The sequence below is a fragment of the Miscanthus floridulus genome, chromosome 15 (assembly GCF_019320115.1).
Source record: "Miscanthus floridulus cultivar M001 chromosome 15, ASM1932011v1, whole genome shotgun sequence".
In the NCBI taxonomy this organism is placed as follows: domain Eukaryota; kingdom Viridiplantae; phylum Streptophyta; class Magnoliopsida; order Poales; family Poaceae; genus Miscanthus; species Miscanthus floridulus.
Window position 1 is genome coordinate 7,117,546 of NC_089594.1, and position 23,602 is coordinate 7,141,147.

The 23,602-nt window shown below is 44.0% G+C and overlaps 1 long non-coding RNA gene across 1 annotated transcript; it reads right to left on the reverse strand.

Moving 5' to 3' along the window:
- Window positions 1-21,577: 21,577 nt before the first annotated feature.
- On the reverse strand, window positions 21,578-22,794 carry LOC136507950 (uncharacterized). The gene is made up of 2 exons (XR_010771797.1): window positions 22,697-22,794; window positions 21,578-21,891 (listed from the first exon to the last, which is right to left on the reverse strand). It is a non-coding gene; the product is annotated as an uncharacterized lncRNA (long non-coding RNA).
- Window positions 22,795-23,602: the final 808 nt, after the last annotated feature.

The following is a 23,602-nucleotide window of genomic DNA, read 5'->3' on the forward strand; positions in this document are numbered from 1 at the left end:
CGCGCCAGGTAGGGGCTTTCGGTGACTTTGCATCCGAGAACTCGATGGACCTCGACAACATAATCTTCCCGACGGGATCAACTTTCATCTTCGGCTCATGGATCTACGAGGCAGACAACAACGGCAAGCTTCAGAGCCATCTCCTCAAAGATCCAGATCATCATAAAGAACTTCATATTTCACCAAATACAACGGATCAGCTCACCAGAAGATTCGCACAGCTCACAGTATCCGATTCAAATCAGATTTCACGGCCACTCGTGTCCGATTCGAATTCAAACATCAAGGCGAAGTTTTATCCGAGTGCTTTCAAGAAACCGAGTTCTTTTTTGGCAAGATTCCGGAGCACATCCCAAAACAACTCGGATTACCCTCAGAGTTCTTCCAAGAAGTCGAGTTCTTTTTCATTTGGGCTCGATAACATGGCAAAATCCTATCAAGGACAGTTCGAAAGATCTTTCAATCCAAGATGCGGGATACCACTGACAGGAGCTCAGGAGGGTCTCGTGCTAACAATAACATCCCAAGACTGCATCATCCACTGGCCAGGTTCTGTTCCTGAAGACAGCAGTACCCAACTAGTCGGCACGACGACGACAGCAATTCTACCCTACCAAGAAGGAGACTTGATCTACGACACTGAGGCATCCACTAAAGTTATTAGCAACTCCGACAGCATGAAAGCTAACGCCAATAACAGAGCGACTCATGCGCGAGAAGTGCTCATGGTTCAATGACCGCGGTCACCATTAAATCCCCCAGAAGCACCCGATGTCAGATCATCAGATGAATTAGAATCCAACATATCACCTTTTGCCCAAGGCTACGACGGAGAAATAGATAGTCAGAAACAAGCTAGAGAAAGAAAAAACAAGTTGAAGCAAGGGCGTCAACACCGTGCTAGGCAGCACAGGGAAGCTTGGATCAGATACGAGTCAGAATTGGCTGAGTACGACAAAAGAAAATCGCAACGAGAAGTCGAGGGGAGACGCACGGCGAATACACCTTACGATAAGATTCAAGAAGCATTAGAAGAACTCGGAAAAACTTCACACCCCAGTGAGAAGTATGAACAGCTCCAGGACTTGCTCCGATCAACGATCCCGAAAACACATGAAGAGAGAGCTCGATCAAGACTACCCGCAAGATCAACAACCCACAGACAAGAAGATCAAAATCAAAGGAAATCCGCTTTCGAAAGACTTGGGCCGGGTGGAAGCCATGACGAAGGAAGTAGGAAGGAACATAATCAGGGCCACCGATTTGAACAACCCAGGAAGACTAGGAGTAGGGTACCTACCCAGACAATCTCGCAAGATTATTCCCGTCAGAACGACAGCTGGCCAGAAGAAGGTGCCGAATCCAAATTCAAAGAAACCAAGACACACGACAGATTCCCCTGTTTCGCGAACAGGCTTGCATTAGTACGATTACCTCACAAATTCAAACCGTCTAACCACTCCAAGTATGATGGCAAAACCGAACCAAGACAATGGCTCAGAATATATTCACAATCAATTGAACTAGCCGGAGGAGATGATGATATCAAAACCCTTTTCTTTCCCATGGCACTGGAAGCCATGCCTCTCCAATGGTTCGACAAACTGAACCCAGGATCTATCAGAAATTGGGAGGATTTGCAAAGAGCTTTTTGTGAGAATTTTGCAGGAATCATTACACATCCAATCACCCATGCAGAATTAAAAGGACTCAAGCAAAAGGGAGGTGAAAGTCTCAGAAATTACTATCGACGATTCGGCGAACTACGAGCTCAAGTGCATGACATAACCGAACGAGAAGTAATTGAAGCTTTCTCTCATGGAATCATGGCTAGGTGGCAATTTCAAGACTTCTGCAAAGAAAATTCGAGAAACAATGAAGAATTCAGATGAATAGTAGAAAAGATGATTACTGCAGAAGAAAAAACATGGGAAAGGTTCCCGGACAGAAACAACCAGGACAACTCGGACAAGCAAAATCATCGAAATAGCAGACATCAAGAAAGAAAACGTAGACCAGACAATACTGTGGCAATGGCCGACAAATCAAAGAAGTTTACCAAACCTAGAAGATATGATGACATTGAAAACATACGTTGCCCATTGCACCCTAGTGGGAGGCACACCATCGGAAATTGCTATACTTTCAAAGATCGATACACAAGAAAAAATAGTAAGGAAGACACCAAGGAGGACAATCAGAAAAGAGAAGAAGACAACCACGAGGACAAAGGATTCCAAAAACCTAGGGGAACGGTAGCAGTGATTTTCTCAGGGGCTCCGGATTGCAGAAGCAAACATCAAGAAAAACTAGCACTACGGACCATTATGACAGCAGAACCGGCTACACCAAGATACCTCAATTGGTCACAGTATCCTATCCAATTCACCAGAGAAGACCAATGGACTAGCGTGGGAAACGCAGGCCATTATCCATTGGTTCTGGATCCAACTATAGCTGGTATGACCGTCACCAAAGTACTAATCGATGGAGGAGCTGGGCTTAACATCATCTTTTCAGAAACTCTAAGGAAAATGGGACTACAACTCGTCGGGATGATTACACCAACAAGCACACCTTTTTACGGAATAGTACCTAGCAAAGCAGCCATGCCACTCGGACAAATTACTTTACCTGTTACCTTTGGAACTCCTTCAAACTACCGAACAGAGTTTATCAAATTCGAAGTCGCCGACTTCGATTCATCATATCATGCAATCCTAGGACGTCCGGCACTAGCCAAATTCATGGCAATACCACATTATCCGTACTTACTGCTTAAGATGCCAGGACCCCATGGTATCCTTTCTCTTCGAAGCGATTTAAAGCGCGCTTTTGACAGCGACGTTCAGGCGATCCAAATTGCAGCCAAAGCACAAGCTGACAATGGAAGAAAAGAAATAGCTACAATCGCGGCGGAAACAAGCCAAGAAGAATTAGAAATACCAGCTAAAAAACCCAGTATCATCGCACCACCAAAAGAAGCCGACGTCAAGCAAATCGACTTAGGCACGGGCGACACCTCCAAGACAGCAACTATCAGTGCTCACCTCTCGGAAAAATAGGAACTCGCGCTCACCAACTTTCTTTGGGACAACAAAGATATCTTCGCTTGGAAGCCAGCCGAGATGCCAGGAGTCCCAAGAGAGTTGGCTGAGCACAGAATTGACGTTAACAAAAGCTCCAAACCTGTAAAACAACGGCTACGATGATTCTCACCCGACAAGAAGGCAGCAATTAAAAAGGAAATAACAAAACTGATGGCAGCCGGATTCATCAAGGAGATCCTACATCCAGACTGGCTAGCAAACCCGGTCCTTGTACAGAAGAAAAACACGGACGAGTGGCGCATGTGCGTCGATTACACAGATCTCAACAAACATTGCCCAAAAGATCCGTTCGGACTACCACGCATTGACCAGATAGTTGACTCGACAGCAGGATCTGTGTTATTATCTTTTCTCGATTGCTATTCAGGGTATCACCAGATCGCACTAAAAGAAGAAGACCAGAGCAAGACATCTTTCATCACCCCGTTTGGTGCCTACTGCTACAAGACCATGTCGTTTGGACTAAAAAACGCTGGCGCCACGTACCAAAGAGCTATCCAGACTTGCCTTGGGAATCAAATCGGTGAAAATGTGGAGGCATACGTGGACGATGTGGTGGTGAAAACAAAACACCCAGACACTCTAATTGAAGATTTAAAGCAAACTTTCGAAAACTTGAAGAAATGGAGATGGAAATTGAATCCAAATAAATGTGTATTTGGAGTTCCCTCAGGGCAACTACTCGGATTTTTGGTCAGTCAGCGCGGGATTGAAGCCAGCACCAAGCAAATTCGAGCTATAACAGAAATGGGCCCACCTAGAAGTGTCAAAGATGTGCAAAAACTAACAGGATGCATGGCGGCCCTCAACCGTTTCATATCAAGACTCGGCGAAAAGGGGTTACCTTTCTTTAAACTACTAAAGAAGACAGACAAGTTCGAGTGGACAATAGAAGCCGATGAAGCTTTCAAAAAACTTAAAGAATACCTCACTTCATCGCCTATCCTGACACCTCCAAAGAAAGATGAAGATATGATGCTATATATCGCGGCAACTCCCACCGTAATCAGCACAGCAATAGTCATAGAAAGAGAAGAACAAGGGCGCGCGTATAAAGTGCAACGTCCAGTATACTACATCAGCGAAGTACTGTCAGAATCCAAAATCCGGTACCCACATGTACAAAAACTACTCTATGCTTTACTCATTACCTCTCGGAAGCTTCGCCACTATTTCGAAAGCCACAAGATTACCGTAGTGATAGATTTTCCACTCAGAGACATCCTACACAATAAAGACGCCATAGGGCGCATATCCAAATGGGCAGTTGAAATTGGAGCTCTGGACATCAATTTCACCCCACGGAAAGCAATCAAATCTCAAGCCCTCGCTGATTTCGTGGCCGAATGGACAGAGATTCAACAGCCCTTATCAGATACAATCCTCGACCATTGGAAGATGTACTTTGATGGATCACTCAAACTAGGCGGGGCCGGAGCAGGCGTTCTCCTCATTTCTCCAGAAGGAAAACAACTCAAGTACGTCCTTCAGATATTATGGCAAGCTACAAATAACGAAGCAGAATATGAAGCCCTCATCCACGGGCTACGAGTCGCGATTACCCTCAGAATAAAAAGATTACTCGTATACGGCGACTCAGCAGTGGTCATCAACCAAGTCAACAAAGATTGGGACTGCACCAAAGAAAACATGGGTGCTTATTGTGCTGAAATACGGAAACTTGAAAAACACTTCCAAGGATTAGAAATTTTACACGTTCTACGCGATTCCAACATTGCAGCAGATGTCCTTGCCAAGCTCGGATCAGACAGAGCAAAGGTTCCACCCGGCGTATTCATAGAAGAGCTATCAGTTCCCTCTATCAAACAACCCGGTGAAACAACACATGAAATTCAGGCTAAAGGCGTTCAGATCTTGATAATCAACACTTCATGGACTCAAGTTTTCATCGACTATATCAAAGAAAACAAATTACCAGCAGATAAGGCAGAAGCCACCCAAGTCGTTCGCAGAAGCAAAAACTACGTTCTAGTAGGAGATAAACTTTACAGAAGAGCAGCATCATCAGGAGTACTCCTAAAATGTGTTTCGTTTCAAGAAGGTAAAGAGATCCTAGACGAAATACACTCAGGTTGCTGTGGAAATCATGCCGCTTCAAGGACACTAGTTGGCAAAGCATTTCGCACCGGATTCTACTGGCCAACCGCTTTGAAAGACGCAGAAGAGCTTGTCAGAAAATGCAAAGGTTGCCAAATGTTTGCAAGACAAGCCCATGTACTAGCTCACAATCTTATCTGCATCCCACCCGCTTGGCCTTTTTCCTGCTGGGGGCTAGATCAAGTAGGACCCCTGAAAAAAGCAAAAGGCGGCTTCGAGTACATCTTTGTGGCAATCGACAAGTTTACCAAGTGGATTGAATACAAACCACTCGCGAAATACAGCGCAACCAAAGCAGTCGAGTTCATCCAAGACATTATGCACCGCTTCGGCATGCCAAATCGAATCATCACAGACCTAGGCTCACCCTTCACAGCTACAGAATTCAAAAGCTGGGCTCAAGACTGTGGTTTCAGTATAGACTATGCATCCGTTGCGCATCCAGAAGCCAACGGACAAGTAGAAAGAGCTAATGGACTCATACTAGCCGGATTAAAACCAAGGTTATACGAAGAACTAATGGACTATGGGTCCAAATGGATTGAAGAACTACCGAAAGTAGTGTGGGGGCTATGAACTCAAATAAGCAGAGCAACAGGCCACTCACCTTTCTTCCTAGTTTACGGGTCAGAGGCCATACTACCCGCCGACTTGATCTGGACATCCCCAAAAATAGAACAATATGATGAAGGAGAAGCAGAACACACAAGAAGATTAGAACTCGATAGCTCAGAAGAAGTCAGAATAAACGCTACCCTCCAATCAGCTAGATACCTACAAGGTTTAAGACGGCACTACAACAAGAGTACCCAATCTCGATCACTACAAGTTGGAGACTTAGTGCTAAGAAGGATACAAAAGACTGATGGACGACATAAGCTACTCAGTCCTTGGGAAGGCCCGTTCATTGTCACAAAAGTCACCGGACCCGGCACATACAAGTTAATGACCGAAGATGGAAAAGAAGTCAGCAATACATGGCACATCAGCCAGCTAAGAAGATTCCATGCGTAAAAACAACTCAGGAAAAAACAGACATGCAAGCCACAAGGGACCTACGTTCACAATCAACGAAAGACAATACTCTTCAAAAACATATGTATTAGTTTATACTCATGATCAATAAAGATGATATTCATCCACAGCATGTCTTGTCATGACTTCCAACGAGTTGTTTTCACGAAACAAAAAGCAAAATGGCTGAAAACATGCCTGAGCATTCCGGCCGAGAGCAAAATAGCTGAAAAGATGCTTGAGCCCGCCGATGAGGGTAGCTAAAAGCTAACACCCAAAACAAAAAGCAAAATGGCTAAAAACATGCCTGAGCATTCTGGCCGAGAGCAAAATAGCTGAAAAGATGCTTGAGCCCGCCGATGAGGGTAGCTAAAAGCTAACACCCGAAACAAAAAGCAAAATGGCTGAAAACATGCCTGAGCATTCCGGCCGAGAGCAAAATAGCTGAAAAGATGCTTGAGCCCGCCGATGAGGGTAGCTAAAAGCTAACACCCGAAACAAAAAGCAAAATGGCTAAAAACATGCCTGAGCATTCCGACCGAGAGCAAAATAGCTGAAAAAACGCTTGAGCCCGCCGATGAGGGTAGCTAAAAAGCTAACACCCGAAACAAAAAGCAAATGGGCCAAGTCGACCGAAGTCTAACTTCAAAAGACCCTCCAGCACTTCGTTCTGAAAAGCAAGAGGCTCGGGGGCTACAACCAGATGGATGTACTTCTTCTTCAAAAAAGCACAAGCACCATTCAAGAAAGCACTCGGATGCCGAAGTTTATCAAAGCTGCATTCTATACCGAGTCGTTTTACATAGTGCGGGCGAAAGGTTGCTAACGCGAAGATCTACATCTAACAAAGTCATAACACAAACAAAGCACTCGACGAATCACAAAGGAACGATAAAAGAAAAGTACCCGACAAATCGAGGGGACCCGTAAGAATAACACATAGAGTCGTTTTACGGAGCAGAGACGGGAACAGAACAAGGTACTCAACAAGTCAAATAACTTCAACCGCACCCAAGCAAAGAATACATCAACAGGAATAAAGAATCTTCATTTAAAAATGAGTGTAATATTACAAGGGGATGCTCAATCGAGTCAGGCATTGTCATCAGAGAGGGAAATGTCAATATTTAGACCATCTACAATCCTACTGGCTAGATCTTCGACCTCAGGCTCCGTCTTTTCAACGGCGTCAAGATATTCTTGGCTTTCAGCTTCTTCCGCTATCTTGGAGAGAGGCGCCTCTAGAGCAAGAATCCGGACCTGGGCCAGCACATTTTTGGTACATACTTGGGCACACCTCTTCGCGAACTCTTGGAAATGAGTTGGAATCCGGGGAATGAACTGCGCCCAAGATTGCCCGTCATCCGCCGAAGTCCGGAGGACGTCGGCTACTGAACGAAAAGATTTCCACAAAGCATTCCAATTCTCAGTAGCCGTCGCCAGCTTCCCAGACAAGCCTTCAATGGTTTTTTGGGCCTGCACAAGATCTCTGTCAGCTCCACGCCTAATCAGCCTAGCAAGGGCGAGTTCTTCCTCAGCATAAGTATTTACCTCCTCAGCTCTATTATGACTAGAACGGACAAGGGCCTTCATTTCATCAATACTCTACGAGGGCTTTTGTTTCTCAACTCGGAGAGCTAGAACAGAACACCAAAGAACAAGTCAGCAGAAAAAGAAGTCAAAATACAAGAAGAAACAGGCAGAACCCGCGGCACCTTTGCTTTCATTCTTCGCAGACTCCACCGCAGCATCTCTCTGTTTCTCCGTCTCCACAACCCGGGCATGAAGGGCTTTCTCCTCCTTTTGGTGCAATTGACGCTCCGTCTCCAACTCAACCCGGAGAAGGTCAAGATCGGCTTTCAGAGCGTCCACCTCCGAAGACAACTTCCTCTCATTTTCAGATGAGAAAAAGAAGCCAGAATGATCACGAGAAAAAGACTGAGCAGAAAGAAGCAAAGAGAAACAAGGCGTAAGGATAGAAGAAAAACAAGCAGGCAAAAGAGAAGTGGCAGTAAAATTTACCTGGAGCTTTTCACCAAAAGAAGTCGCGAGGGTCGACAAGCTCCCCCAGGCTACGGTCAGCTCCGATAACCGATGAGTGGCATCGAACTGTTGCACCACGTCATCGGACAGGGAGGGGCCGCCGGAGGTAAAAGAAGGGGAAAGAGAAGCCGGCTGGGGCAAAGCAGGAGCGACCAGAGCAACCTCCAGGGAAGCCGAGGCCAAACCCCCAGAAGAACCCGGCGCGACGGCCACAGTCACCTCCGGAGCGACCAAGCCCGCAACTCCGCCAGGAAGCTCTGAAGCCCCCGCCGCGACTTCATCAACAGAATGTTGTGAGTCTCGAGGCTCAGGATTCGTTGGCACGGCGGGAAGCAGAGAAGAAGTCGATGGAGAAATTAGAGAAGACGAAACACTGAAAAGTGACAAAAGGAAGCATCAATAAGAACCAGAGGAAGGAAGATAAAACCCGAAAAGATGAAGCAGGAATCTACTCACCCGACTACTTTTTTCTTCGCGAAGCCAAGAGAAGGCCTCGCAGGGGGAACCATGACGGCGAAGACGTCCCCGCCACCCAGTGACGGGAGCGGGACAGTTGACAACGGAGCCACGGAAGAAGCCGGAGCTGGAGCCGCGGAAGAACTCCGCACCGGAGGAGCAGTACAGCTCAGGGCAGAGGAAACCAAAGAACTCGACCCCGGAGCTTCGGAAGAAGTCGGCGCGAGAGCCTCGGAAGAACTCACACCCGACCTCCGATTACTTCAAAAAAGTTCAAGACTAAAATTAAAAACAAAGAGGAAAAATTCAATGCGACAAGAATATGAAAAGCAACTCACCGCCGCATGATAAGGGGAACCTCATCATCCTCTTCTTCCTCAGCCAGCAAAACCAGAGCACCTGCTGAAAAAGAGATGAAAAGTACTCGGTTCAAGAGAGAAACATGAAAATAAAAGAACAAAGAGTACTAAATGTGCTCACCTAAGAGCATGCTAGCAACAACTGGAGTACCTGAAGGAGTACTTGGTTTGCGAGGCTTCTTGGAGACAGGCAAGCCGGATGAAGACCCGTCCATTCGCCCCCTCTTCGGGACGCTGCGAGGACCGCGAGGGACTAGACGAGGAACATACTCTTCATATACATCATCAAATCTGAAAGAAACCCCAGGAAGGGCTGTAAAAGTTCGAGACTTACTAATTACAGAAGTACCGGCTAGATGATCCCTAGCCTCCGCCACAGCAGGGAGAACATCAAGGCGGATTGGATCAACAAAGTTCCGCCCAAGCACCTACGAAAAAAGACAAAACACCAAGACAAGGAAAAACTAAGCAAGAACGGACGCAGAAAGAGTACATAAAGAACTCAAATAAAAAGAAAAAGGAGGATAGACAACTCACAGCTGGGGGCGGGTTGTTGGCCGAGTACTTAGGGACGGCAGAAGGAATGACGCTCACTCCTTTCAGCATTTTCTGGAGACGCTCGAGTACCTCCTCATCGGTCAGCTCAAGAGCTGGGACCATGCGTGAAGAATCCTCGGCCCCAGAATACTCAAAGCCGAGATGTCCCCGCTCTTTCAAGGGCTGAACCCGACGACGAAGAAAACTTGAGACAATACCAAAGCCGGTCAATCCTTGCTGTTTCAGCGTGCTAATCCTATCAAGGAGTGGTTGGATCGCTTGAATCTCAGCAGGAGACTCAAGCTTCTTGTCCCACCGGTCGTTCGCCACAGGACCAGACCCGGAATGAACAACAAGAGAAGGGATCAAATTGGCAGCATAAAACCACTCGGCGCGCCAATCCTTGACAGAATCGACCAGGTCATAATCAAAAAACTTGATTTTGAGACCTTGGCGAAACTGAATCCCGCAACCGCCAAGGACACTGGTTTCCTCGCGGCGGGGTTGAGGTTTCAGGCGAAAGAAAAAACGAAAAAGAGATAGAGAAGGAGGGATCCCAAGGAAGGCTTCACAAAGATGAACAAAAACAGAAAGATGGAGAACGGCATTGGGGGTTAGATGGTTCAAACTAACCCCGAAATACCCAAGAAACTGATGAAGGAAGACGGAAGCAGGAAGACAGAGACCAGCGCGGACAAAAGAAACAAAAAGGACAATCTCACCAGGACCCAGGGCCGGAACCCGATGCTCGCCCGGAACTCTCTATTCAGCGATGACTTTGTTCTGGATCAAGCCATCACTAACGAGCTCGCGCAGCTGGTCTTCGCTGGTTGTTGGAGCCGGCCAAACCTTCTGAGCTGCCCTCATGGCCACGAACTCCTGGTTTTCAATCAAAGACAGCGACGACTCCTCGTCCACGAAGGTCGCCTGAGATTTGCTTGCGGTCTTCTTCTTTCCCATGAATTGGCGGAAGCAACAAAGGCGCTAAGGAGGATGAAGCTAGAATGATGGTGCTCGGGCGATAACGACAATGACGGCGGCGGTTTTCTGAGAACTAGGGTTTAAAGGAAAGAGCTGGGTGACAAGGGAAAGGAAGATAAAAGGTCTTTAAATAGATTTCTCAGTGATACAAACGGCCCATAAGGCCTGTTAAAGCACATCGTGGGAAAGCAACGGTCCATTTACCGACGCAGCTAAAACGATGGAGGGCACGAATCCACACAACGGTACGAACCAACGGGCATATTTCAGACTTATCCGCAACAACGCAGCAGGGTTATCAGATGACCACAGGAACAACTCGTTGAAACAAGAAGAAAGAAAGGGCTACCTCACGAGTAACAAAAGAATCCGGTTATATAAGAAAGAACTCGGTAGTCTCATGAATGACAGGAATCACAACAGAAGAGTCAAAGACAACTCAGAAGACAAGATTCGTTACATTACAATCGACTTCAAAAATAGAAGATTACAAACCCTACAAGACCCAACGAACTCGGCACCACGAAAAGCAAAGTAGCAAAGAGGAACATGGGCACGACTAGGCTCTGGAACGACTACGTGTCCCAAATTGCTACTCGGAAGGACAGACCGCCATCAGCTACACTGTTTTCTTCAAAGGACGAACGCAGTGCATCCAAGGCGGAAATCGGCAGCACGGCAGGGCAACATGGAGCAGAGAAGGCCGGCGGGCATCTGTCTACCCAAGACCGATGTGATGCTGGATATGGTGTTGATCTGCACCGGACGGTCTCAAGACAGGCGACGAGGATCAACCCAGAACTGCCGGATGAAGGAACGAAGCCCACATCACAAGACTTCCTCCAACTACCACCACGTACATCCTGGCACAATGCTGTCGCGGGATTAACCTACCTCTAATCCCTATCACAAGACTTCCTCCAGCTACGACAAGACACACAGGAACTACAAAATACGCCCGGGCGCTGCTCTACTTCACAAACTACCATGTTCACAACCAAGAAGGTTTCAACAGAATGTCCAATGGATGAAAGCAAGCACTCCGGGACAGTATTTATAGGCCAAAGGATCGGCGCACATGGACCAAGAGTACCAACGAAATAAGCCCAACAAAGGACACAGTGAAAAGACAGGACTCAATAATGGATGACTCAGGCGAGAAGAAACAGTACTCGAAGACGGGCATATTCGGAAGAATATACCAGCACAGTACAACCCATGAACAAAAGGCATTTACGCTCAACCACCACCATACAACTACATCTGGCAACAGCAGACTATCAAAGAATACGCCAAGACCTCGCATCCGAGTTCTTCCTGAAACAAAAGAACCCGGACATAAGCTCGGAGGCTGCATGCCGCGAAACTACTCGGATAACGAAATAATCCAAGTCTCGGAGACTACTTCAGAACACAAATTCTTCAAACAACATAAAGGATCAAGACCCTCCAACTTTTTGTTCCAAATAGCAAGAGGCTCGGGGGCTACACTCAGTGAGTGCACTTTTTCTTCGAAAAAGCGCACGTCACCAAAAGACTTCCTCAACGCAGACCACTTCAAGACATTACGACAAAAGAACCCAGAACGATCCATATTCGAGTTCTTTTTAATAAAACTTCAGCGAACAATCAGAGCAACTTCAAGACAAGATCCTCTAGCTCCTTGTTCCAAATAGCAAGAGGCTCGGGGGCTACAACCAGATGGATGTATTTTTTCTTAAAAAAGCACTCGCGACTCAAAGATCCCAAGAAGCGCTACAAGGTTTCACTCCAGAAAGCACTCGGATGACATTTTGTTCCTACCCAACAAGACTTGAAGGAGCAAAGCGAGACTTTCAGAGCTCAACCATGAAGTGCTCGGGGGCTTGTCGATGCGGGACCCATAGGATACCCCGCAAGGGAGAGAGAAGATCTAGTCCAACTAAGATTCTTCCCATGTAATCTTAGTAGTATAACTATTAAGTAATCCTACTAGGAAATCTCATTATAAACCGACTAGGACTCTAGCCTCCTGACTATATAAAGGAGGGCAGGGCTCCTGAGACAGAGACGACAATTGTAGAACATAACTCTTGACAATCAATCTAACGCAAAGGCTAACGCCGACTGGACGTAAGGTTATTACTCGATCCACGATCGAGGGCCTAAACCAGGATAAATCGACAGTGTCTTGCGTTAACCATCGAGTTCGTCATACGCCGAAGCCCGAACATACTGCCCCGGGTACCCCCGTGGTAGGCTATCGGTGGTAAAACATCGACAATGGCTTATGCAACGGAGGATATAAAGTTGGCTTTTTAGCAACATGGATCATGTTTAAGGGGAATGAGTACCTTGGGCCCATTCTTTTTGGGTACTTATGTCCACCCTCGCTAAGGACCGGTTTAGGAGCGACCACCCGGGATATACCATGCAACCTCAAGCCACATGGCTCTGGCTTGACGTTGTAGTAGACCTTCTGCTAGTAGTGTTGCAGCTTTCTAGGTAGGCACAAAAGGGGGGTCTAGGTCATTTAGTGTGGTAATTGGGGTCTCGCTAGGGAGGCTTCGGGTCTATTACTTGGGCTACCTAAGGGGACGGTTACCATATGCCTAGACTTAAACCTAGCGTGTTGTCACCTACTAGTAGAAACCGTGAAAAGTCTGGTAGTGTACCCTGCCGCACTTCCTTGGAAGAGGTGTGAATCATGTGGAGGTTAATCGGAGGCCGGACGGGATCCCTTGCTGTTATCGTTGTTAATTTAGGTTTGGCCTGTGTTCTGATCACATCTGTGTCACTTAAGAGCCGTACCATTCTGGACCTTTGATTGAGATTGAACGTACTGTCACACCCCAAAATTTCTTATTTTGGGTTGTGCATAGAAAACACTAATTAAAATAAATAATTTCAATATTGATATAAAAGTTTCCAAGATTAGTTTAAGCTCCCACAATTTTAGATGTAGAAAAATGTGGTTTTCAATTTTTTTCTAAAAATTAATCCGATGGGTTTGGTTGGTGTGATGTTTGTTCGTTGCATGATTATGTGTTGTGTTTGAGAAAAGGTTTTAAAGTAAGTTTAGTAAGTCATTTGTCTCTCTTTCTAGCCTGTCTCTGCCTTTTCTCTACTAAAATCCTTGATTTCTTGACCTTAATCTTTGCATTGGAGTTTCGCAAGATATTCTTCTTCTACTCCAAATCACGCCTTTGAGTTCATCATCCATCAACCATTGGTGAAAATGTCCTAGGAGTTTTTTGGCCTTTTCTGGAATACTTTCCTGGGTTTCTGCGAGCATAATCTATTTTTTAGATGCTCCAAAATGCCTTTTCATGAGCTCCAAATACTTTAATTGGGTTCATCGTGTTCCAAAGTGTCTCCGAGAATTTTCCCCCAATTTTTGAGTCTCATAAACCCCGTGTTATATTTGCTGAGTTCGACATGGACTCACTCTTGCTATTTCCCCCACACCTCAGGAGGAGTTAGGCTTGTGATCAACCAGTCAGTTGAGATCCAGTGGAGTGGAGTCATCACCTAAAGATCGGAGTGTCTTTCCGATGTTTGCTATCTAAGGTTATTTCTTTTATACTAAGTACGTTATATATTAAGCATTGTTTCTTGATACTACCCTTTATTTGTAGCTGTATGTGAGATTTGACTTCCGGGGCTCACATATGGTGTAAATCTGGTTTTGTCCTTAAAACCGGGTGTTACAAAGTGGTATCAGCTCAATGCTGACTGTCGGACGCAAGCCTAGTTAGCACTAGTCGATTTGCAAAACTTATTTTGCTATCAAATTATTTTTCTAGCTCCTTGATCATTGATTGGCTAATTCTCATCCTTGTCTATTGTAACCCCTCCTTGGATAGCTACCTTTGAGCTATTGCTTTCATATCTCCTTGAATTTTTGTTTTAGATGATTAACTAAATTTTCTAGTCTCATCGTATTCAAATTGTCGATGGCCTTTCATCATCTATGACCCAACCTTTAGGATGCCCACCTTCGCTACAGAAGCACGTGTAGTTTCGATGTTGTGATGCATGTTTGTCTTGCTTGCTATGTTGCTTGTATGACATCTCAATGTTTGTGTTCCAAAGAAGACCCTGAAGATGAAGTTTCAAAGTTAAGTAAAGCCCTTGTTAAGTGGGGTAGTGTCTCCTGCCAACAACAGCAAGTCCTGAGTATCTCAAGCGACAAGGCATGAAGAACTAAAGATTAAACTTTATCTTTCTTGTCATCTTTTGGCTATCCACAATCCATGTCTTACATCGCATCAATCTCAAATCAAGGGAGCACGAAGACCGGAAGATTAGTCTTATCTATCTCTCTAGTCCTTAAATCTTGTTTCTACCGTATCCTGTCTTTTCGGAGCAATCTGTCTTCTTCGGTTTATATCTTTGTTCTTGGATGACCAAAATTCATAGGAAAATTTATGAACAACATTAGACTTTAACACCGTTCTGTGACCACAAGAATCTCCCTAATAGTCGTTTTGGATTTGGAGATATGAAAATCACAAGATGATGCAGTTGTGCTGTCTGAAATATGGAGCAGTCTGTGGTCTTCTGGCCATATCCCAATACCTGTTCGTGCAAATTCTATGAAACTTTTCTGGGGATAACTAGACTTCTGCACCTTTCATGTGCCACTGGATTCACTCTCATATCTATTTTCTTTTGGGAGATATAATCGTCACAAATTGAAGTTTGCGCGCAGTCTGAAACCTGGGACAGTTTCTGTTGTGTACTGTTTTCAGTTAAGTTAACAGCAGAATCTGTGATAGTGTTCTATAAGAAAGTTGTAGAGGATGTCATAAGCTTTCCAACAATATAAACTACAACTTCACTGGATTAACAGAAAGAGAGTTATGGCTGGTTTACTGTGCTGTTATCTTGCTGCTCGCGAGGAATTTCAGATTGTTTGTTCTTGCCTATGCACACGAGTTTTATTTCATACCAGAAGGTCATTATGATAGTAAACTCACTTAGAAGAAGATGCAAGCTATCCTTTGGTGCCCCCTAGTTGAACTTTTCTTAAGGGGGGGGGGGGTAGCCAAGTTAAAGAAGTTGCAAGACGAAGGTTTCATGTGTTCAAGCATTTCACTTGGAAGATCAATTTCTTCGGTGGAGAAGTCACTATCAAGAGCAGGTATCTTTGCTCAAGATTGGTTATTCTTTGGATCAAGGAGTTCGGGTATTCATCAAAATGTATCTTTGATTCGAGCTATCATCACTCTGGAGTTCAACCTTCAACATACCCAAGACAACTTGGCATTGATGACAATGGAAGGAGATAGTGGAGATCTACGGTTGGTTCTACGGGGACTCAGAAGATCTCAATATGACAACAAGCTAGGCCAGTGAGTTTTGGTTGAAGGAAGTTATCTTCTTGGTTATGGTATCCCTAATGGTGGAGTTATGGAGGAAAACTCGAGAAAGATGTGTTGAGTTGAAATCCACCGAAGATTGTGAGACTGAGAGTTTCATGAGAATGATAAGGCACTATCCGAGGTTCATGGGAGGCATTATAATAATGGACCAAGAGTGATATCTATCTGGATCATGAGAATCTAAAGGACCCCTTCACAAAGTTGGTTTTGATCTTGTGGCATCATCACTAGATAAGAGTTGATCACGAAAGAGTGAAGACTTGCAGGACAAATTTATCTTTCTCCCTAGTCTCTTCGAATCTCGGGACCAGATTCCTGTTAAGTGGGGTAGTTTGTCACACCCCACAATTTTTGATATTGGGTTGTGCATAGAAAACACTAATTAAAATAAATGATTTGAATATTGATATAAAAGTTTTCGAGATTAGTTTAAGTTCCTACAATTTTAGATATAGAAAAATGTGGTCTTCATTTTTTTTCTAAAAAGTAATCCGATGGGTTTGGTTGGTGTGATGTTTGTTCGTTGCAAGATTATGTGTTGTGTTTGAGAAAAGGTTTTAAAGCATGTTTAGTAAGTCGTTTATCTCTCTTTCTAGCCTGTCTCCGTCTTTTCTCTACTAAAACCCTTGATTTCTTGACCTTAATCTTTGCGTTGGAGTTTCGTAAGATATTTTTCTTCTACTCCAAATCACTCCTTTGAGTTCATCATCCATCAACCATCGGTGAAAATGTCCTGGGAGTTTTCCGGCTTTTTCTGGAATACTTTCCCGTGTTTCTGCGAGCATAATCAAAATTTTAGATGCTCCAAAATATCTTTTCATCAGCTCCAAATACTTTAATTGGGTTCATCGTGTTCCAAAGTGTCTCCGAGAATTTTCCCCAAATTTTTGGAGCCTTCAGAAATTTTTTCACGTGTTAAAAATCAATTCTAGATTTTTTTCTGGAATTATTTTAATTCTGAAATTCATTAATTCCGAAAATAATACGTTTTTCCATCGATTCGGAAGCCTAACACTATATATTTGCCGGTGTTCCCCTCGACGCGATATTTCCAGAAGTATGACCCATTTCACGAGCCGCCACTCGTAGCGAGCTAGATTTAAAGCCGAAGTTTTGGATCTCCCTAACTCCGGCGAACCTTCGGCGAGGTTTCCCGGCCATCTCCGGCGTCCCCCGCAAAAACCGTCACCACTCAGAGGTTCGTCTCGTCGTCCTCTACATCTACATGCCATTCCTTTTGCGAATCCGTGCCCGTTCATCGTTTTCCCTAACCTTTCTTTCTCTTTGCCGGCGAGGATTCCGGCGAACTCCATGGATGGCGTCCTTGTTCTTCGATTTTGGCCAATCTTCGTTGCAGCACTTCCACAGCTGCCTCGTCCTCGTGTGCCAAGCCGCTGCACGCCGCCCTCCCGCGCGTAGCCCCTCGCCTCCTGCTCGTGCGAGCAGGGCTGGGCGCCAGCGCCACCACCGTGGCCGCTCGGGCCTTGCCCGTGCAGGCAGCAGCCGCCGCCCCATGGGCCGCCGTCCTGGCTGCCGTGGGACAGAGCCCCGCGCCGCCGCCGTGCGCCCGCTCGGCCGGCTAGCTGAGCCCCGGCCAGAGCCCCTCTCTCCATGCGAGCAGCAGCAGCCCCATGGCTGCGTACGTGAAGGAGAGGAGCAAGGAAGAAGATGGGGTGAATTACAGTTTTGCCATTCATCGTTTTATCCCTGCCATTTAATCGTTTTAAGTCCGATTCGAGTAGTTTTTGTTGCGTTAGTTTCGTGTCGACGCGCTCTACGCAGTTGTGCTAAATTTTTTTTCATGTCACATGTTTTTCAATATATAGATAAATATTAAATTGATTAATATACATACAACCAATTTTATAATTAAAAGCAATATAAGTTTATCCTTCGATGTATTATATACAAATATTAATATGATTAATTTATAATATTAATATGTTTCTATAATATAATTTTCTTAGTTAAACATGCATTAATGTTTCAATTAGAACCCCTCATATGTTACTTTGTTTATGCAAGTTAAAGTATAATTGGTATATAAAATACATTGAAATATTTGTAATTAAGTACATGACTAGATTTAGCTCGGTCTTTCAACTAAAATATAATATGATTAATCTGAATTAGTAACTTTCCTATGATTTTTCTTAATTAAATTAAATCAAGCATGTAGGCTTTTCTTTTCTTTGATAATAATATAAAGCCCCCGATAGTCGTTTCTCGAGCTCTTGCGGTCATAGTAACGAGTTCTCGTTTAGTACGATGTTTTCTCTTGTGTGGTGTGTTGTCTTAGTCTACTTTGTTTCTTGTATGTTTGTCTATGCGTGGTGCTTGGTTCGAGTAGAACAAGAACTGTTTGTGAGCGCCGGAGATCAGAAGACTGAGTGCCTGAAGCTGCAGAAGTTGTAGAATGGAAGATAAAGTTGGGGCTTCTCTGTGCAAGCTGCTTTGGGTGTAAAGCAAGTTAAAGGCAAGTATAGCTTGGGATCATCCTTGTTGTCCTATTCATGATAATCACTAAATTACCTATGCATGTGTCCTCCTTGATACCCTTATTAGGATTCCCTAGAAATTGATTATCGAATACCTTGCCACCTTGGGATATATGCATTTGGGTAGTATTTCTGCTGGCGCTGAACATTAACCATGATCTTGTAACTTGACTAATGAATAAGCTATAAACAATAAGATGACTTTCTAGCAACATGAATTAAAGGGTGAGAAGAGCTCTAGCTTTTGCTAGATGTTCTTGACCCTCCGTAAGGACTTATCCTTTGGCAAAAGCTGGGACAAGCCGTACAGTTGTGAGGGCTACATGGCTCTGGCTCTAGCCTGTTGAAGATCCTTTTCTAGCTTGTTAGAGGTTCCCTTTTTGGCGCAAGAGGGGTGTGTTTTCGGGTTGGGTGTAGTGCGAACCCCTGTCTTTATGTGTATAGGCTGCGGTCGTTGTGCCATAGGGAAGCGGAGTCCTACATTCGCAGGCCACAGAAACCTTAGCGGCCCTAACTTGTTAGACGAGCCTTTGAAAGACTTTATATGATTTTTGGTGTCTCACGAGTAATTAACCCGCATATTTGGAAATCACGACTCATAGTAAAAGTGTACACCTCTGTGCAGAGTTTAACAAACTGGTATACTAGCCGTGCCCACGGATACGGGTGGCCCAAAAAAACTGATGGAATAGATGTTCACAATTGAATTATGTTAATTTCTTATTTGTGTTGTTTATATGCTATTCATTATTCATTTTCACTTGATCATGTGTTATGGGAATAATACTACCTTGTTGCTGATATTTGCCAAACATGATATACACTTAAAAGCTACATGCAGTTTAACTAGTGTCAGCCATTTGAGCCTCATAAACCCTGTGTTATATTTGCTGAGTTCGATATGGACTCACTCTTGCTATTCCCTCCACACCTCAGGAGGAGTTTAGGCCTGTGATCAACCAGTCAGTTGAGCTCTAGTGGAGTGGAGTCATCACCTAAAGATCGGAGTGTCTTTCCGCTGTTTGCTATCTAAGGTTATTTCTTTTATACTAAGTACGTTATATATTAAGCATTGTTTCTTGATACTACCCTTTATTTATAGCTATATGTGATATTTGACTTCCAGGGCTCACATATGGTACAAATCTGGTTTTGTCCTTAAAATCGGGTGTTACACGTACCTTCACATTACGGCCGGATAAGTCACTCCGACCATGAAACCGATTAGCTCATACGGGATGAGTTATTATATACTGGACCATTAGCATTGCCGGGAGGAGAGTTGTGAAGGGAGGGGACTGGTCCAAGACCATGTTTGCTACGGGCAATTCATGTGAGGATGCAGTACCATGAGCTTTGTGACGCGGTCCTAACTCACCGCCGAATAAAGTGAACGGTGACTACCACGAACCATTGGCTGGGTTTGCAAGGGTGTGTGATGCGGGCTTTACCCAACTAGATGTAATCGATTCGAATCACCGTATCTCCCGGATTGTGAGAAACTTAGGCCCTGTTTGGTTGGGCTTTTGGCTTTGGCTTTTGGCCCCAAAAGCCAAAAGCCCAACCAAAGGGGCTGCTTTTGGAGGGTGCTTTTTCAGAAGCAGCTGCTTTTCCGTAGTTCATTTTTGAAAGCTGGGTTGACCCTGCTTTTGGCTTTTGGCTTTCTGCTTTTCGAATTTGGTGGAATAAAAAGCTCTTCCATAGTTGTTTCAAGAGAGATAAAGATAAAAGGTATATTTTATACTTGTTTAACCAAATAGCTTTCAGCTTTTCTACAGCTCACAGCACACAGCAGCTTTTCCACAGCTCATAGCCCACAGCAGCTTTTTCCCACAGCCACAGCCCAACCAAACAGGGCCTTAGTCACCAACCAGCATCATAGTAATTTATGAAATATAATTGTTGATAGGTGGAAATTTATTTTGGTTGCTATGATGCTCTCTCTAATCAAGTGTGTTATGTAGGATAGTGCTAATGTAGCTCTAAATAGCTCAACTTTAATTTTGGAGCTAAAATTTGAAAGTAAGGATTATTTGAGTAAGCTTTTTGCAAAGTGTTGCTATCAATTCACTCTTCTAAATATAGTCCTGCATATCCTTGGTGTCTTTTATTTTATTTCCTGACGGGTAGTACAATTGAGTACTTAGGGTTTTATCCACTCTGTTGTAGGTGACACTCTCTGTAATGGTTACTGTATCAGTTGGTTTAGTCCCACAATGGACGCCGCTAAATAGAGGCCAATGGGCATGGCCATGTTCTTATACCCCTCTCTTGTGCTTTAGGTTGGAGGTGGTTTCTAACCTCGCAGTGTATTGAACATGTGACAATGTGTTAGTTTCAAAACTATGTTGCTTTGTGTTAGTTTCAAAACTATGTTGCTTTCAAGTATCGGATTTGAACTTGGTGTTGTAATAAATAATTGTGAACTCGGTTTGTAATTTGAATTTCCGTTGCGAACTCTATATATTATGATGTATGTTGGTTCCTTAATCATATACGATCTTGGTTGTGAAGTTGATTTATCAAGACCCGTTGTGGTACTCGACGGACTACCGAGTTTATATGTGCTCAAGTGTAAGGGGTGACTTTCTCAACAGTTTCCACTATCCTTGTGCTCTTATAAATTGGGCGGTTCTGTCACAAAGGCGTGGGGTGGATCTTGGCGCTATTGTTGAGAACGGGGGCGGAGAAGGTGGAGGCGATCGCTGGACGGAGGCGGGGCAGGCGACGAGCACCCGCTGGGCAGAGAGCCGGCGCAGAGCGGACCGGATCTCGGAAGCTGGTGCCGAGTACGAAGGCGAATGCATGGCGGACGTCGGGTATCTGGTGCGGAGGCGAGCGGATCATGGAATCACGGAGGAAGAGGCTGATCCGTGCGTGCGGATAAGAAGGAAAGAGGATAAGTAAAGGATGAAAAAATAAAAATAAAAGATAAAAAATAGAAGGGTACTACATATAGCTATTTTACCAAACAATTTTCTAACCAAAGAAACTGAAATCAAATGGAGCTGCTTTATCAAACATGCCATAGCTAGAACGGTAACTGTTTTGGCTAGAGCTAAAGCTCTACCAAACGAGCGCTTATTAAGTATACATACTTCAAACCGTTACTTTTATTGTATATTTCTTCGAGGCATCAAGAAATATACAATACAGGGTAGGTGGGCACACTCCACACATGGATCATGTGCATGCATGCATGTTACTGTAGGTGTACACTCCTACTACAGTAGTAACGATTGATCACGGCGATCGAGTGACGTGATCAATTTATTTTGCCTTCTAAGGCATCCTCGATGCTGCTGCTGAGCTCCGCCTCGTCGGGCGCAACGAGGAATCTCACCGTCTTGGTGCCCTTCACTATCAAGAATGTTGGCAGGGCCTGCAGCCTCGCCTCCTTTGCGATTTCCTGCATGTAACGTATGATTAAATAATTATTAATCAACTTAGGCCCACCGGAATGACAATGGCCCTACAGCTTACTCCCTCCGGTTTCCTAAAGAATGTCGTTTTGACAGTGACACGGTCTCCAAAAAAATAACTTTAACCGATACTTTTTGCTATAAAATATTTATAAAATATAGATAATATATACTTGTATAAAACTACATTTCAAGATGAATCTACTTACATCACTTTTCTTGCTTTCAAACTCAACCTAAAAGAATTTATTTATAGTCAAAGTTTAAAATGTTTGACTTAAGACAACCTCAAAACGACATTCTTTAGAAACCGGAGGAAGTATTAGGGAAGCGTTTCCCAGATAAGTTGCACCAATAGAGTAAAAACGACTATCAAAATAAGCTGTTATGATCGAGCTTCTGCTTTTTAGTACAAATGAGAGAGGTGGAAATAAGCGCCGCCAAAATAAGCTGAAAAAATTACAAACTATTAGCTAAATTAATGGTCAATGATTTTAAAGTTAAAATCTTGATATGCATGTGCACCTTATGAAAGTATACGTATTATACACACCTTAAGTCTTCAGCAATTTTATTTACTACTAAGAAACAAAAAAGGCCCTTCAAATTTTTTGAAAAATGAAAACTAAACGTGCTAGTCAAACTTTCTAGTGCTTATAAATTACTGTGGCCTTATCCGACCTTTCATAAAAAGGAGATAAAACAAGAAATCTTTAATTGAGCGTGGGGGGGGGAAACGAATTAAGAGCTTCCTATCTCGATATATATAAATAGTATCTATACGATCTATACCTTGAACTGATCATTGTTGACATCGATTGTATAGAAGTAGGCATCTTTTTTCGCGGCGATTCCATCTAGAATCGGCTTCATGTACTCGCACGTCGAGCTGGTAGGACACGGACCCCATGAACTCCAGTACCAGCTTAGATTGAGCGTGGGAAAATTGTGTATGAGAGACGGAGGAGTGAGTAATAAACAAATAAATAGCACCATATATTATAGGGAATTCTACAGAAATTAATATCTCATTTATATATATATATATATATATATATATATATATATATATATATATATATAACATTATATATATATGCATATATATAAATATATATATATATATTGTGGAAAACGAATGAAGATATCCAGCTTTTCATTAGCCTTAGCCATAATTGTTTCAAGTCACTCCTATCTCGGACGGCTTGTCACGGATGAACTCATCGTGCCTTCAATTCTTCACTGCTGAGAATTAATTGACGTAAGTAAGTTGCAACATAGTACTACTATTATTCCTTGAATTTGCATAAGGGAGGAGGAGAAGAACTATTTACCCCACAAGGCCACAACTCGCCTTGCTTGGTGATCGATGATGAGCCGGCCAGGTCGTGGTGAAGGAAGTCAGTGCAAGATGATGGCTATATATAGCCGGAGCCGATGACAGGTTAGGTTTTTAGAAGGGAAACGAATATATGCCTGCCAAATATGTTTTTTCAGCCGAAGGCCCGCGGAAATTTCAGCGAATGTACGTCTTCTTTGTTGTTTTTCATTATTTTTGTTGTGCCCTGCTTGATGGTTTCTTTTTCTTAGTCAGGCGTTCACACTCACAAAAGCATGCTCGCCACACCATATCCTAGTGAGCACCTCTAAACGCTGCTACAAAAGCACGTTATAGAAATGGGCAAAGGAGATTTTCAG